The 15,639-nt window shown below is 38.3% G+C and overlaps 2 long non-coding RNA genes across 3 annotated transcripts in view; both read right to left on the bottom strand.

The window, feature by feature from the left end:
• Positions 1-770: 770 nt before the first annotated feature.
• LOC125277085 lies at positions 771-14,925 on the bottom strand. 2 transcript variants are annotated; one of them, XR_007186808.1, is made up of 5 exons: positions 11,667-14,925; positions 11,422-11,518; positions 8,928-11,298; positions 3,393-3,439; positions 771-2,737 (listed from the first exon to the last, which is right to left on the bottom strand). It is a non-coding gene; the product is annotated as an uncharacterized LOC125277085 (long non-coding RNA). The 2 variants fall into 2 exon arrangements; XR_007186809.1 differs by having other exon boundaries at positions 11,422-14,925.
• A 504-nt stretch (positions 14,926-15,429) lies between these two features.
• LOC125277087 overlaps positions 15,430-15,639 on the bottom strand; it is a 31,522-nt gene continuing 31,312 nt past the window's right edge. The window contains exon 3 of the long non-coding RNA XR_007186810.1: positions 15,430-15,490. This is a non-coding gene — a long non-coding RNA (uncharacterized LOC125277087). The remainder of the gene's footprint in view (positions 15,491-15,639) is intronic.

Genomic DNA, 15,639 nt, shown 5'->3' on the forward strand with positions numbered 1-15,639 from the left:
GCTCGTCTCTCACAAGGAACGTCACGGCAGTGATTGACAAGCCAGATGGCCAATCCGCGCACGTCTCTCACAAGGAACGTCATGGCAGTGATTGACAAGCCAGAGGGCCAATCGTTTACATGATGATCGCGTAAACGATTGGCTGATGTTTTTAAGGCCCTACCTCGTGCACAGATGATGTATATTAATAATATTCCTTTCAGTGCACCTAATAAATAGTCTTTTATCAGTTAGTAAAGACAGTTTCAAGTAATATTGCAAAAATGTATAAAACAAAACATCCTCTGTAGCAACTTTAAGCACCAAATCATCATATTTGAATGATTTCTGAAGGATCATGTGACACTGAAGACTGGAGTAATGATGCCGAAAATTCAGCTTTGCCATCACAGGAATAAATTACATTTTATAGATATTAAAATAAAACACAGTTGTATCAATATATGTATCCCTTAAAACGCCTCTTTGATCATATTTTAAAAAAAAAAATTCCTGTGAAAAAAAATTCTTCATGCCTTAAAATAGCTTGAATGTAACTTATTTAATATACACAGATCTATGAATATGCTAATTAGCCCCGCCTCCACTCACTTGCACAAGCTCAAGAAATCCACTCGGTGAACTTACTGAGGAAAATGCTGTACAATAGTATCGCTTTTTACAACGCCAGACACATGATTAGCCTTTTGCTTGACTACATTATCAAACAGCTAATGTTACACAAACCATGTTCACATTCACAAGTCAGACAGCTGCCTTCTAACAATCAGTATCCTTAGAAACGCTTTGAATAACTCAGAACGTCAGTGGAGAAAGGCATATAGTTCATCATAACATAATTTCATAAATCATACACCCACCATATTGCCAAATCTACCCAATTTTTTATATCAACAGAAAAATATATCGGGATGTATTCTCTTGAGACTTCTGAGCGGACATGGTTAATGCTAAAGCCGCCGGCACGTTGATGTGATTGGTTACAAGGTAGTTTGTGACGTCAGAAACACCAGCGATTTCAAACCTTTCAAAAATCTTTTTTTCACTGCAGTTTTAAATAGAAAATACTCAGCAATGATGTTGACTTCTGAATTTGCACATGTTTTTTCTTAAAGCATATTAAAAACACCACATAGACATATAAACAACATTAAAAACTTGATTTTCACCACTGGGGGACTTTAAATTGTTGAAATATTTTACAGTATCACTGTTTTTACTGTATTTTTGATCAAATAAATGCAGCCTTGGTGAGACTTCTTTTGAAAAGATTTAAAAATCTTGACTTCCAAACTTCTAAACTGTAGTTTAAGTATTTTAAATAAGTAATATTCATTCTTTTTTAGCATGCAAAATTTGCTCTCAATAGATTGTGCCTTATTCAAAAAACTTTTTGAATGACTTTTTTGTTTTTGTTTTATTTGAGTCCTGTAATTAACAATGCACCTTTACTGCCTGCAGAAAGCATAAAAAAAAAAAAAAAGAATTTCAATTAAGAGATATTTGTGTTAATTTCCTCTTGATTCTGGAATCAATAATAAAATAATGGAGAAGTACATTCAAAATGGGCATATATCCTAGTACAGAACACAAATACAGTAAAGAATATTCGTGTTCTCTTCACATTAGTCACTGTACATAATTTAGGATATAATTGGCTCTTGTATACAGCCACTACAATGTCTATTTCTGAATACAGAAAAACAGAATGTGAAACATATTACACCTGTGAAGTTTTGTTTCAATCAGACTCTGAGGTCAGCGGTGCTGCTAATCATAAAGATGAGCTGATTACAGTCCAAAAACACAGTATATGAGTAGTCCTTTCTGAAATTAGAAATTACCAGCTCTCAGTTCGCCCCATTTGAAAGCATGGTTAATACTGTCCCATGAGAGTTACATGCTATAAAACATAAAACTAGGCTTTTCTGTGAACAGAAGGAAAAATGACAAAAACAAAAAAAGGAAGGGGGTTTGGTTAAAAAAAAAAAAAAAAAAAAAAAAAAAAAGCACAGAGAGCAGAAAAGACAGCAAAAAAAAAAGGGGTAGAGAAGGAAAAAGGAAAAAAAAAAAAAAACAAAGCGAAAGAGGAGAAACTTGGCACCTCAGCCACACACTGTCATGTAGGCAGGCTGACATCATCATTGTAAAATTGGGAGGCCGGTTTCGTCTTTCCTGCAGATGTGGAGGCCTGATCACATTCCGTGGGCCTGTGCCACTTTTCATCAACATCCCTCCTTCACCCCTCCCTCGCAAACCCTCTCTCCTGTGAGGAGACACCAACAGAGGGCTGTGGGTATGTCTGTGTGTATTTGGGGGATAAGTTGTTGAAAGAAGTATGTATGGGCACATCACCGAGAAAGAAAGAGCACAAAAATGTGTGTGTGAGTTTGTGAAAGAGTAAAAGGGAAACTTTAGGTTAGTAGTGGATGTGATGGATCTTCCCCAAGATCTTTCAGCGTGTTGGCATCCCTCAGGGTTCCAGGTCGGGTCGTCCGCACTTTCTCCTGTTCTGGGCCTTTAGTCTCTTCTGGTGTCCAGCACAGAGCTTGTATTCCCCAGGCCTGGCCCCCGAGCTGCCCCCTGGGCCTCCACCTGGGCCTGATTGGATCCTGCTGCTGCAGAAAGCCTTGATTTACGAGAGCAGAGCGCCAAGCCTCAGACACGCAGCTGTGTGTCGGCAGGAAAGGGAAGTTGTGCATCACACGGTGTGCGTTTTACGGGGGAGAGTCACACCCTGATGAACCAAAGAGCACAAAATCAGACTCCATGATTGACAGGTGTCAGGGTGGCGTCTGATATGAGCTGAGGTGTGGCGTGGGACACAGTTTTTTTTTTTTTCTGTCATCAAAATGGATAATATCAATGGATTATGTATATATATATATATATATATATATATATATATAAGGCATTAACTGAAACTAAGCTACAAAAACACCTATTTAGCATACTTATTTTTGAAGATTTAATAAATGAGGACTTAATATTGAGTAATCTACATTTGAAACTAAATATTGTCAGTTACTTTGTCTATTTTTGCTTCGACAACAAAAACAGCCAAAGCAGTTTTAAACATCTTGTGTTTAAACAAAGGGAACGTCTCACAAAGGGAAAAAATAAATCAGCTCCTTAGCAGATTCCAAGTGATCAAGGGCTTGAGACATTCCGATTCAACCCACTGTACGGATTACACAAGTTGTGGGCACTGGTGCAATGTAAGCAATGACATTCATCTGAGTCAACGACATGGAGAGAATTTAGAAAGGGAAGGGCATAAAAAAAGAAAAGCGGAATGCAGCCTCACTCATAAAGACTTGTCACTTGTTTTGTTCATGAATGAATCAAATGTTGTTGAAAAAATTGGTTGAATAAATGATTCAATGACTCACTCATAAAGACAGTCACTTGTTGCCACTTATTGGTGTAATGATATAATCTGCAGAAAGAACAAAGAGATATGAGACAACAAAACAAAATATAAGAGTAAAATTTGACAAATCTTGTGCTGTTCCTGGCAGCAAACCACTGTATCTCAGTTCACATGCAAAGGATCTCAAAGGCACAGCAGCACAGAACAGCTTGTTTAATTCTAAGCATATGAGAAAAGGTGGAAAAAATGCTCAAGAAAAAAATGGACTTTTGTAGCACATATGCACAAACAACTTTAAAAACATTATAAATGGACCTCAGGGGAAAACAATAAAAAAAGTTTCATATGACATTTAAATCAAACTGTTTGGATAATTATAATGATCAAAAACAATTTACAATTGAACCAAATTTAAAATCATTATGATCCTTACCCATGAGACCATACCCAATGCACATTCATTCCTTGAATTAAAGAATGTTTAGTCAGACTCACATATAGTTTCATTTATAAAGCCCAGTGTAAACTTCTTTGACACAAATACGGCCACAGGCAGTATTTTGCGGTGGCATACAGGTTTCGTCTGATACACTGAGCTGTACAGCATATGCTGCTTCGGACCAGGAGCAAATGGGACGCACGTCCAGCAGAACCAATCCATTCGGTCAGGCCTTTTCAAATCCATTTCCTAATCGCATATCCCACAATTTCAACACATTGTCCACGTGCAGTTTCTGAGACAAGGGCTTCTTTAGCACAGCTAAACCTGCACGGATCATCATCCCCATATTTCACCGTGAGTTATGAACCATGCTCATCTTAACATATTTCAAATATTCCACATGGATCTCAGTACTACGGTATGGCAAATTTAAAATTCATTCAATTTGGTGTGGTATTTTTGAGTCCCCATTGAGAGCTTCAGAAGCTCTGACTGATTCAGAGAATTAGCATGAACGTGTCACTGCCAGTAAAAGTGCGTTCACGTCAAGACCGGCTTATGCATTAAACATATGCATGTGGGCAGTTTTTCCTCTTTCCTGCAATAAAATCAATTAGCCATACGTAATAAATCTAAAGATTGACACACGATGCAGAAATAAACTTTCCATGTACAGGGACCCTTAAAGTCAAAACTCTTGCCTGCGCTCGAGACACATGTTTCAGTACTTCTCTGAGTGTCAGATAAAGCGTTTGTCTGGAATACTCTTCGGATGACTTACGAGCTCAGCAGTTTCCTTTCCTCCATCAGAGCTGTTGGCAAAATTTGCCCCGTGTTGCTAATCTGAAGCCAGTCTGTCACTTATAACTGCTTAGATTAAGATTTGGTAGGGGAAGTTTGATCCACGCCAGAACGCAGGAACAATGGGCCTTCAAAGTTTCCTCCCTCGGTCTCTCTTCCACAGTATTTATGATGCTCAAATGTGAAGTAATTGGATAGGCAGAAGAAATATGATGTGCTCTGTCAATAGAAAAGTACGATGCAACGAGAGCTGTTGGAAAACTTCAGGGTTCTATCATTTAGCCCAGTATGATAATGTGCTTCATCGTGCGCATTCTGATCCACACATCCTTCATGCGGTAAACCAGAGAACACCCCCATGAGCCCCCAAAAGATTAAGTCAGAGTCAAAGTAAGTCTTAAAGTGGAGATGAGTCTAGTGGACATGAACCGTCCTCCTGAGTCAAATTCAAGAATATCATACTGCAATAAGTCCTGGCTCCACACTTATTTGACTAATTCATAAAACTGCTGGATTCTCAGTAGAGCAGTGCTGGGTTGTAAAGAAGGGCCTGCATCTTGGGGATTTCAGTTAAAATTTGGCTTTTGCATGCTGCCTAACCGTAGGACAGGCCCATCAGTGAGAGAAAAGCAGCAAAATCCACTGCGGACTTCCCGTGGGAGACGGGAAACAAGTTCAAGATTGCGTCGTGAGCGGCGCTCGCTTCTCTTCACGAATCACTGCTGTTGTCGTTCAGGTCGTTTCTCAGGAAGCGCTATCCAGATGGGAGCTGGAAAATCACCTCTGTTATTATACTCTGCGTCTCTCCATGTTGTTCTCAGTATAAATACCGCTGTGTAAGACTAACACAAATCTTAATAGGAAACTTACCTGTCTAAGAGTTTCGATCCACATATGCAATAAAGAAGTCCTACTTAGTGCTGTCTGCGGTGCTGAAACCTAATATGCATCAATGCCCATTGGCCTCTTTTTGGCCTTAGAGACACAAACGCTTCTATAAACTTATTTAACAAACAAACAAGCAAAAAAAAAAAATTCTATATTTTAAATTGTAATAATATTTATGAAATACAGTTTTGGTGAGCATAACAGACTTCTATTCAAAAACATTAAAAATCTGTAAAATAAAATAAAATAAAATAGACAGAACTCAAACTTTTGAACGGAGCCTAAATTCTCTATCTCTCAATCTATGTTAAACAGTGCTAATGATCTGCAGTTTAATTTAAATTCCTAATTCTATGGTGCAATTTCTTAAAGGGATAGTTCACGCAAAACAAAAATTCTGTCATTAATTACTCACCCTCATGTCATTCCAAACCCGTTTCTTTCATTTTCAGAACACAAATGAAGATCTTTTTGATGAAATCTGAGAGATTTCTGTTCCTCCATGACATTCTACGCAACTACCGCTTTGACGCTTCGAAAAGTTTATGAAGAGATGGTAAAACTAATCCATATGAATTGAACGGTTTAGGAATTATCCGAAGAGCCTCAATCGTTTTATATGATGAGCAGATTAAATTTAGGCTTTTATTCACATATAAACATTGATCAGTGAACATAAAGCGAAGCTCAACCAAACCTGCTGGACGCGCGAGAACAAAACTCTTGCGGAAGCTCAAACGTGCTGCGCAACACAAGGATAAACCTCATTGGTTCCTGCGGAAGCTCAAACGTACTGCGTAACACATGAGAATGAACCTCATTGGTTCTAGCATGTCAAGCGAACATGCTTGAGCTTCTGTTTACCACAACTGATGCGTGAGTTGATGAATGTTTATACTGTATATGTGAATAGAAGCCTAAATTCAATCTGTTCATCATATAAAGCAATCAAGTCTCTTCAGAAAATTTGGACTAAACCACTCAATTCATATGGATTAGTTTTACGATCTCTTTATGAACTTTTTGAAGCATCAAAGTGGTAGATGCATTGCTGTCTATGGAGGGACAGAAAGCTCTCAGATTTCATCAAAAAGATCTTCGTCTGTGTTTAGAAGAAGTACGAAAGTCTTACTGGTTTGGAACAATATGAAGGTGAGAAAATGATGACAGAAACGTTATTTTTGGGTGAACTATATCCCTTTAAACTTGTAAATAGTGCCATAGTTTTTTATTTCTGATATGCCAGTTCTGGTGATATCACCCCACAATAGCTCTGAAATGTAAAACAAACACATTAAAGGTGCCCAAGAATGCTTTTTCACAAGATGTAATATAAGTCTAAGGTGTCTCCTGAATGTGTCTGTGAAGTTTCAGCTTAAAATACCCCATAGATTTTTTTTAATAAATTTTTTTAACTGCCTATTTTGGGGCATCATTAACAATGCACTGATTTACACTCGGCACCGCACCCTTAAATAGCGTGCTCCCTTCCACATGAGCTGTCGACTATATTACAGCGCATTTACAAAGTTCACACAGCTAATATAACCCTCAAATGGATCTTTACAAGATGTTCATCATGCATGCTGTATGCATGCTTCGAATTATGTGAGTAAAGTATTTATTTGGATGTTAAAGTTTTATTCTGAGTGAATTTGAGGCTGTCCTCCGTGGCTAACGGCTAATGCTACACTGTTGGAGAGATTTATAAAGAATGAAGTTGTGTTTATGCATTATACAGACTGCAAGTGTTTAAAAAATGAAAATAGCGACGGCTCTTGTCTCCGTGAATACAGTAATAAACAATGGTAACTTTAACCTCATTTAACAGTACATTAGCAACATGCTAACGAAACATTTAGAAAGACAATTTACAAATATCAGTAAAAATATCATGCTATCATGGATCATGTCAGTTATTATTGCTCCATCTGCCATTTTTCGCTGTTGTTCTTGCTTACCTAGTCTGATGATTTGGCTGTGTGCAGCTCCAGACGTTAACTGGCTACCCTTGTGTAATCCCTTTCATAATGTTGGGAACATGGGCTGGCATTATGCAAATATTGGGGTGTACACCCCGACTGTTACGTAACAGTTGGTGTTATGTTGAGATTCGCCTGTTCTTCGGAGGTCGTTTAAACAAATGAGATTTATATAAGAAGGAGGAAACAATGGGGTTTGAGACTCACTGTATGTCTTTTCCATGTACTGAACTCTTGTTATTTAACTATGCCAAGGTAAATTCAAATTTTGAATCTAGGGCACCTTTAAAACAATATAATGTGATGTAGTTTTTTTAATTAATTAATTTATTTATTTTACATATATAGACTACTTATAGAAATCAAACTTTCATACTTGCTGGCACTGATAAGAGAAGCATGTATTTTGCATACCAAACATTTGGCACAAATGTGGTTCCTTTAAAATATGTCTGTGCCCAACCTATTTGCAAAATGCTAATTTATTTTTACTAGCTAGCACAATACAAATTGACAATTTACATTCAAATTACATGTAAAAAAAAAAAAAAAAAAAAACATTATTTAGGGTTTTTTAGATAACCAGGACTATAGTCTTTCCAGACAACTCATGTCAGATTTTTTCAGTTCATTTAGGGAAAACTTTCTAGGAGATATCTCACAGCCTTAAAAAAAGAAAAAGAAAAACGTGTGCAATTCCAATCAGGTCCCACAGCAAACTCACTCATTTTAGAAGAAAGCACAAGTTCCACCCACGAACAGCACAGCGTTGCTTTCCACACTGTGATGGAGACTAAAGCAGCAGACAGCTGGTGCAGTGGGGCTGGCCACATTCTCCAGCAGATCATTTTCACACGCATGCTTCAGCCTTTACGTTAACTGAGCCCAGCATCTCAGAGCCATGCCAAGAGGGGCCTACCACCTGCAGCGGCCAAGCAAGCGCAGGCACGGCGTGCTCGGCGAGATGATAATCAACACAAAACAAATGCAAACGTTTTCCACAGAACGTCCGTAGGGATTCCGCACTGACACCAGCTGGTGATGTAATAGCTATCTGTCCTGTCTCATTCATCACATTTGGAAATGAGTTTAGAGATATTTGCCCACAAAAACTTTTTGGTTTTGTGTAAAACCTTTTAAATCCTCAAACGTCACAGTGCTGTAACTCAGAGGGTTTCTAAGTAGGGCTGCAACAAAAGCAACATAAAAAAATATGAAGCATGTTTTAGTCATATTTCTAAGAGAAATCAAGACAAACACATGTAGTTAAGTTATGTAATTTAAGGCTTTTTAAAAAAAGTTCAGCTATTACAAATAAATATTTCACTACGTGTGTGAGAAAAAAAATCCCTCAACTTGACAGCTATAATAAATTACTTATGTAACAGTGGAGTGTTTGCTTGGATTTAAAATAAATAAATGAATAAATAAAACCACAGACCGATTGCTCTCTCTTTCCATCGGAGCTCTCTCGTGCTTCCTGGGATCTTCCTTCTTATTCATTTCCATGCGGCTGCCTGCAGCTGTCCATTCTCACGACGTGCAGCCTTGCTAATTTTCCTACAGGGTGTGAGATTGATTGTGAACAGAAGAATGTCCGGTGAATGGAGCACGCTGTCTGTGAGAGCACTGAGCATGCCTTTGGGTGATGAAGCTTCTGTTTTGGCCGGACAACTTCTGTTTGTCTCTCCCTAAAGCCTATGGCCCAAAGCCAGACCAAGGCACCCTACATTGCACAGTTTGCTATGTCTAATGAATGCATTTATCTCATGTGTGGGATAGGACAGCAAATCATTTACACTAGCAGATTCCTCTAACCACAGCTGGGCCTGAGTCTTAGAGCAAACCCCCCAACGGTTTTATTCACTCATCCATATTCTCATATTATTACTCAGGGTGTCAAGTAGCAGTTAAGCTGCTTCTAGTTTTGAGACTAGACCTACTTTAAGGGTCACAGAGCAGTATTTTCAGGCTGGAAAAGTTTTCAAACATTTCTTTCTTAGAAAAAGGGAAGATCAAGACGGCTATTAGAACTCTTTAGAGTTCAAAAGAGGAGGACTGCATACCTCATGAAAAACAGCACAGTAGAGGAAAGCCAGCATGTTGCTGAGGGCACTTCTGAGTCCATGTTCTCACGGTCTTATTTATATAAATACAAATTATTTGGACACTTTTGCCACATTTATAATTGTATGAAACTCTTTAACCAAGTGGCATTCGTTAAAAAGCAATATATCATAAGTATGTAATAAAAGAATACAAGAAAAACATTTCGCAAAAAGAAGTTTGTTAGCCTTCAATAGATCATTCCAAATGAAGACACTTTCTGATCGTCAGATGTTAGTGGAACATGTTCAAAGTTAATGTGATGAACTACTCCGGTGGTTATTCTGCTAGGACACCTGTGTGAACTCGAGAGGAACTGACTTCATACATCCACTAAAATGGGACCTTGGGACCTGCTGATTAAAAGTAATTGCAAAAATGGCTCAGAAAAGTGAAGCTAGTTCTGAGAAAACTTTTTTTTTCTTTTTCTTTTTTGCAAATTCCGTATGGTTTTATATTTTATTAATTTAATGCAACAAAGTTCATACATTTTTTAAAGCATGACATAAGTGTCCAAAAATGTATTTTGGGGCCACTGTATGTTCTAAATAAGCTTTTCATAGACATTTTAGGCTGTAAATATACTTATGGTGTTCTTCTAGAGTATAAATTCAGCTCTGTTTGAAATTATGGAACGGATCTTCACTCAAAGGAGAATAGAAGCAAAGCGGCGTTTCACATGTTTCCCCAGAATGACATAAATCAGCAAGCACTTCGTTATGAAACAGTTATAATGAAAACTGTAGGAACGCCTTGAATTTAACCAGTGAATCTTCAGTGGGATCAGCAGTCAAATTAAGGAAGCATGGGGAAGAAAGGATACCACCTTAATACACAATGAAATTGTATATCCGCGAAAATTTAAAGACTGATATCAGGTAACATGACCACCTGAGGACCTCTATGAACAGCTCTAGTGAGCGCTAACAAGTGTTCATCAAAAGCCCATGAGCCGAGTTTGACAGATGGCATTAATTATTACTAGAACTGTCATCAAAAATATCTCCCCCTTTGTTTTGGTTTCAACCATTTCATGCATTTTTTTTTTTTCTGCCAGGACTTCTTTACCGACTAGCTATCAATGCAAGATGTCAATTACCAGTGAATGAATAAATGAATAACTAATTAACATAACATTTAAAATAAAAATCATGAACGATACTGCCTCGCCAAACCACACTCACTAAGAGTCTGTTTTTAAAAGAACTGTTTTCCTCTTCCCTGCGACCCTACAGAGGATAAGTGGTTTGGAGAATGGATGGAAGGAGGTTTTCTTCCTAAACATAAGTCTTATAAGTAACTCAAAGTAAAAAAATAAGTGAATACAAAGTATCGGCCAAAGATAAAAAAAATAATAATTTGCATTTATCAATCAGCACATCATGTAATTAAATAAATAAAAATAATAATAATTAATTGCCAGTCCAATTTCTAATATAACCTAGTAGCATGTGCTCCTCAACATTCTTTCAAATGATAGTGTTTAACATTAAGCGTTCCCCACCAAACCGCTACCAGCTCTGGAATCCTGGAGTGTCAGATTATTTTACACACTGCGGATGAGTCCAGTCCAACCACAGATCCCTGGCAATTCCTGTGGTAAAATGAGTTCAAACAGAATTCCCCGATCAGAGGATCACAGGAGCAGACCGCTGTTGAAACCCTGAACATCAAGGACACATGCACATTTCGACAGGTGATATGAACTGGAATGCAAACACAAACTACAGATCAACAAGCAGAAATTGTATCTTATTTTTGTAACAATCTTCTTGTGGATTTGTGGTGTGATTTAACACTCGCATAATCCAATCACTGCTTTCTCTTACTTTTGTTTTTTTTGGGAGCTACATCCCTCTGAGGGTGTACAAGAGAACGGCTTCACCTTCAGCCAACGCCACTGAAAGATCCAATCAGTCATCTGAGCTTTTGAGAACAAATGAATAGTAAAGACAGACAAAATGTTATAAAAACAAACATAACAGGTATACAGAAAGATGTGTAGTCAAAGACATCCGTTGGGGAGATTGGTTCAAGAACTCCAAGTAGTCAGAAGTTAAACTTGATTCTTTACCTCGAAACGGACAAAAACAACTGTGGGGATGCTGAGGAGCCCAGTCTCTAAGCACCCACTCCATCTGTCTCATGTTACCACAATTTCTTTAATTGGCCCAATTGAAGCGCAGCCATTGATTGGGGCTATTTGCAGACAGGGCAAACATCTCAGCCTCCTCAATTATCTCATTGATTACAATAATGCGGAAAATTGCCCATGGAGAGCTGGACAGTAAGTCAAACACCTGGCGAGAGCATCAAACTCCACCATTTAGATGCAGAAGTGTGGAGATGAAAAGAGCGCAGCTGTCAAACCATGTTGAAGAAATGAAAGCCGAACAATTCATCACTTCTTCTCAGCGATTGGAAGAGCTCATTCTCGATCTCGCAGGAAACATCATCTGTTTATCTCACTGTGGCATTTTGTTGAGTTTCCAAAGTGCTCATTGCTTGTGTATTCAAATATTTAATGGAAGAATGCTGCTTCGTTTCCATTACAAACAGCTCTGTTTTGAACCATTACCAGATTGACATTTTTGTTCAATTACAACAGATAGTTTAGTAGAAAAAGGGTGACAGCAAAACGACCATGTGGTGATCGCTGTATTCATCGGTTGCTAAGCTCGCAGAGGGTCAGTGTTTCATTCTATCGGAGATAAACTGCAACATCAGATGGAAGAATTTAGGCATTGTTTACATTAGCTGTGCCCTCCTAATCCCCATTACCAGAGAGGAATTCACAAGATGGCTTCCAAGCACAACTCAAAACACATGGATCTGACAGGAGGAGCTCATAAATTAAGAAATGACTTCATTTTGTGCGCTTAAGTCTTCTCAGAGCTGCTAAACTTAGAAAAGAGGCGGGACTGTGGGCACGGACACTGTCATTTCAATATGTTTTATTCAAAACGAGACATGAGGGATGCATTGTTGTCTGGTCTTGTTCAAAATGAAAGAGAACGGAAGAATGCGACCCTTCATCAGCATATGAAATCTGGTCTAAAGGATCGCTTTAACAAAACCATTGTATTTTGTCAAGATTTCCAGAAGAAGCTTAAAGTATCTCCTAGGCTACAGAGACAGTCATAAAATGTCTTCAAGATGTTTATCAATCCACAACAGAACAACATTGGCTCAACTTAAAGGAACGAAAAATCACAGATAAGATCTCTTTAATATACTTCAAAAAATGCTATTTTGTACTTAGTATTTTTTGTCGTTTTTCCAGTACAAATATCTAAACATTCTTAAATCAAGATACAAAAGTAAATGACTAGAGATAATAAATCTTGTTTTCTGAAAAATCATATCAGTTGTATCTCCTAGACCACATGTGTCAAACTCTGCTCCTGAAGGGCCGCTGTCCTGCAGATTGTAGCCACAACCAGCTCCAAAACACCTGCTTGGAAGTTTCTAGTAATCCTGACGACTATTATTAGCTGGTTCAGGTGTGTTTAATTAGGGTTGGAGCTAAACTCTGCAGGACAGTGGCCGTCCTGGAACTGAATTTGACACCTTTGTCCTAGACCAATGAGATTAAATGGGGAGAAAATGGATGCTTGCGTCTCCTCTAGAGTTTCAGACCTTAACAATGCCAAACTTGAACATTTCCCAACATTTTTCCAAGGCCAATGTAATCTGCACAAATCTCTGTACTAGTTGCCTCATATGAGTGATTATTTCTCCTTATAGGTGAAACACCTAAGACAAAGTCTATCCTTAAATGAAATATAACTGAGAGTCCATTAAGTCTCCTGAAATATGAAAGGAGGAAACATCTAAGCAATAAAATTTTCCTCAATGCTCATTTTACAAATGATTTTAGTTTAGCAACCACAGATGCAATACCGTAAAATGCGATTGGCTGAAGAATGTGTTACACACCAATCAGAGAGCATGTTATTGGCCCGGCAACAGCCAGAGCATTCACATGTGTTAAAGATTTTAAAGACGCTGGCTCTGTGTATGTTTACAAAAGAGTAGGTCCTCATTAATGGATCATTAGTCATATACACAGTAGTTTGATTTGAATGTCCTCCATTTATCTGTGTCAGCACTTTTTACTCTGAGAGGGCTCATGAGCACACAGGCATGTCATGTGTTGTGTGTTGCTTTAGTGTGTACATTACCTTGCATCTTTGTTTCTGGTAAAGATTTTAAAGACTCTGGCACATGTCATGTTTTTGTAGGTCATTCATCTGATCATTTGTTATGTGAAGTGGTTTAAGTGATGTTTGAACCAGTTGGTCTTTCCATTCGCACAGCAAGAGACGAAAAGACAGTGTAAATATTTAAATGTCTTTAAATAGAATTGAACTGCATCAATGCACTCTTATATAACAGAATTTAATTTGTGTTTTATGAGACACTGATTCAATTAATCATCTTTGGTTGAGCACAAATCTGCAAAGTCCAATGTTGTTTTCAGTGTTGACTTTCATTGTATGAACAAAAACATTCTTCAAAATGTCATCTTTGGTGTTCCGCAGAAGAAAGAAATTAATACAAGTTTGGAATGGAATGAGGGTTTTTGATCTGACATGAATTTCTCACACATTTTATCCCAGATGTTCTTACTATTAATCGTGGATAAAATACGCCTATGCAATTACGCAAATTTGATATATTACTTTACTTTCTGAGATTCATTCACTCTCCACCACAGCGTGTATTCAAAGTGTGTCACTGTGTTTAGTAACACCTGCACTGGTCATCTCTGCCTGCTGAGTTCTCAATACACAATATGAGTGCTCTGAATCTCCCTTTAGACTGTGCTCCATTAAGCAAAGCTCCAGAGACCACACACACACTTATAGGCAGACAAACAGACTGTTCTATTCCTCAGACAGGAAAGGCATACACAGTTTTATGATATTTGTGATGTCAGTCTGACCCCAAACTTCAGCTGCTACTGCCTGGGAACAAGCAGAGTGAGCCAGAGTTCACCACAGGTCAGAACAACAGCGCCGGCACTCCTTAACACGCAATAACAAACCAAGACAAAGCAGCAATTAGTTGTGGTCACAAAATGAGAGTTGATTTATCACATCAGAACTGAGTTGCAGAAAAGAGTATTTTATTTGAACGTTTATAATGATGTTCTAATGTTTTATGTTTATGCTTTTGAAAGAAGACTCTTGCTTACCAATTAGCTGAATATATTGCAGAACCTGATTTCACTAAGTGCAACATGTTCCTGGATAAACATCTTTGTTGATCCTGGAGCAACTTTACAATAAACCAATCAGATCTGAGGAAGACGTGTACAGTTTATGTCAAGTTTAGACTGATAACCAGGGTTAGGTGTTTCAGAATCAGTGTTATTCACCTATCATTTCTCTCTAATTTTAGGGATAACTTATGAGTAGGGTTAGGTTTAGGGGTAGTGATATGTTTGGATTACATTTTCAGACAGGAATGTTGTTCTAGGATCAACAACCCAGAAACATGGATAACTCTGCAAAATCAGGACGCGTGAATATATTTTCATATTCATCACTTGTGGGCACGTGAGCATCAGAATTGGACCACGGAGCAATGGAAGAAGGTGGCCTGGTCTGATGAATCACATTTTCTTTTACTTCACGTGGATGGCCGGGTGCATGTGCGTCACTTACCTGGGGAACACGTGGCACCAGGATGCACTATGGGAAGAAGGCAAGCCGGCGGATGCAGTGTGATGCTTTGGGCAATGTTCTGCTAGGAAACCTTGGGTCCTGCCATCCATGTGGATGTTACTTTGACATGTACCACTTACCTAAGCATTGTTGCAGACCATGTACACCCTTTCATGGAAACGGTATTCCCTGATGGCTGTGGCCTCTTTCAGCAGGATAATGTGCCCTGCCACAAAACAAAAATGGTTCAGAAATGGTTTGAGGAGCAAAACAAGGAGTTTGAGGTGTTGATTTGGCCTCCAAATTCCCTAGATCTCAATCCAATCGAGCATCTGTGGGATGTGCTGAACAAACAAGTCCGATTCATGGAGGGCC

This window comes from Megalobrama amblycephala, linkage group LG10 (assembly GCF_018812025.1).
Source record: "Megalobrama amblycephala isolate DHTTF-2021 linkage group LG10, ASM1881202v1, whole genome shotgun sequence".
Taxonomy (NCBI): domain Eukaryota; kingdom Metazoa; phylum Chordata; class Actinopteri; order Cypriniformes; family Xenocyprididae; genus Megalobrama; species Megalobrama amblycephala.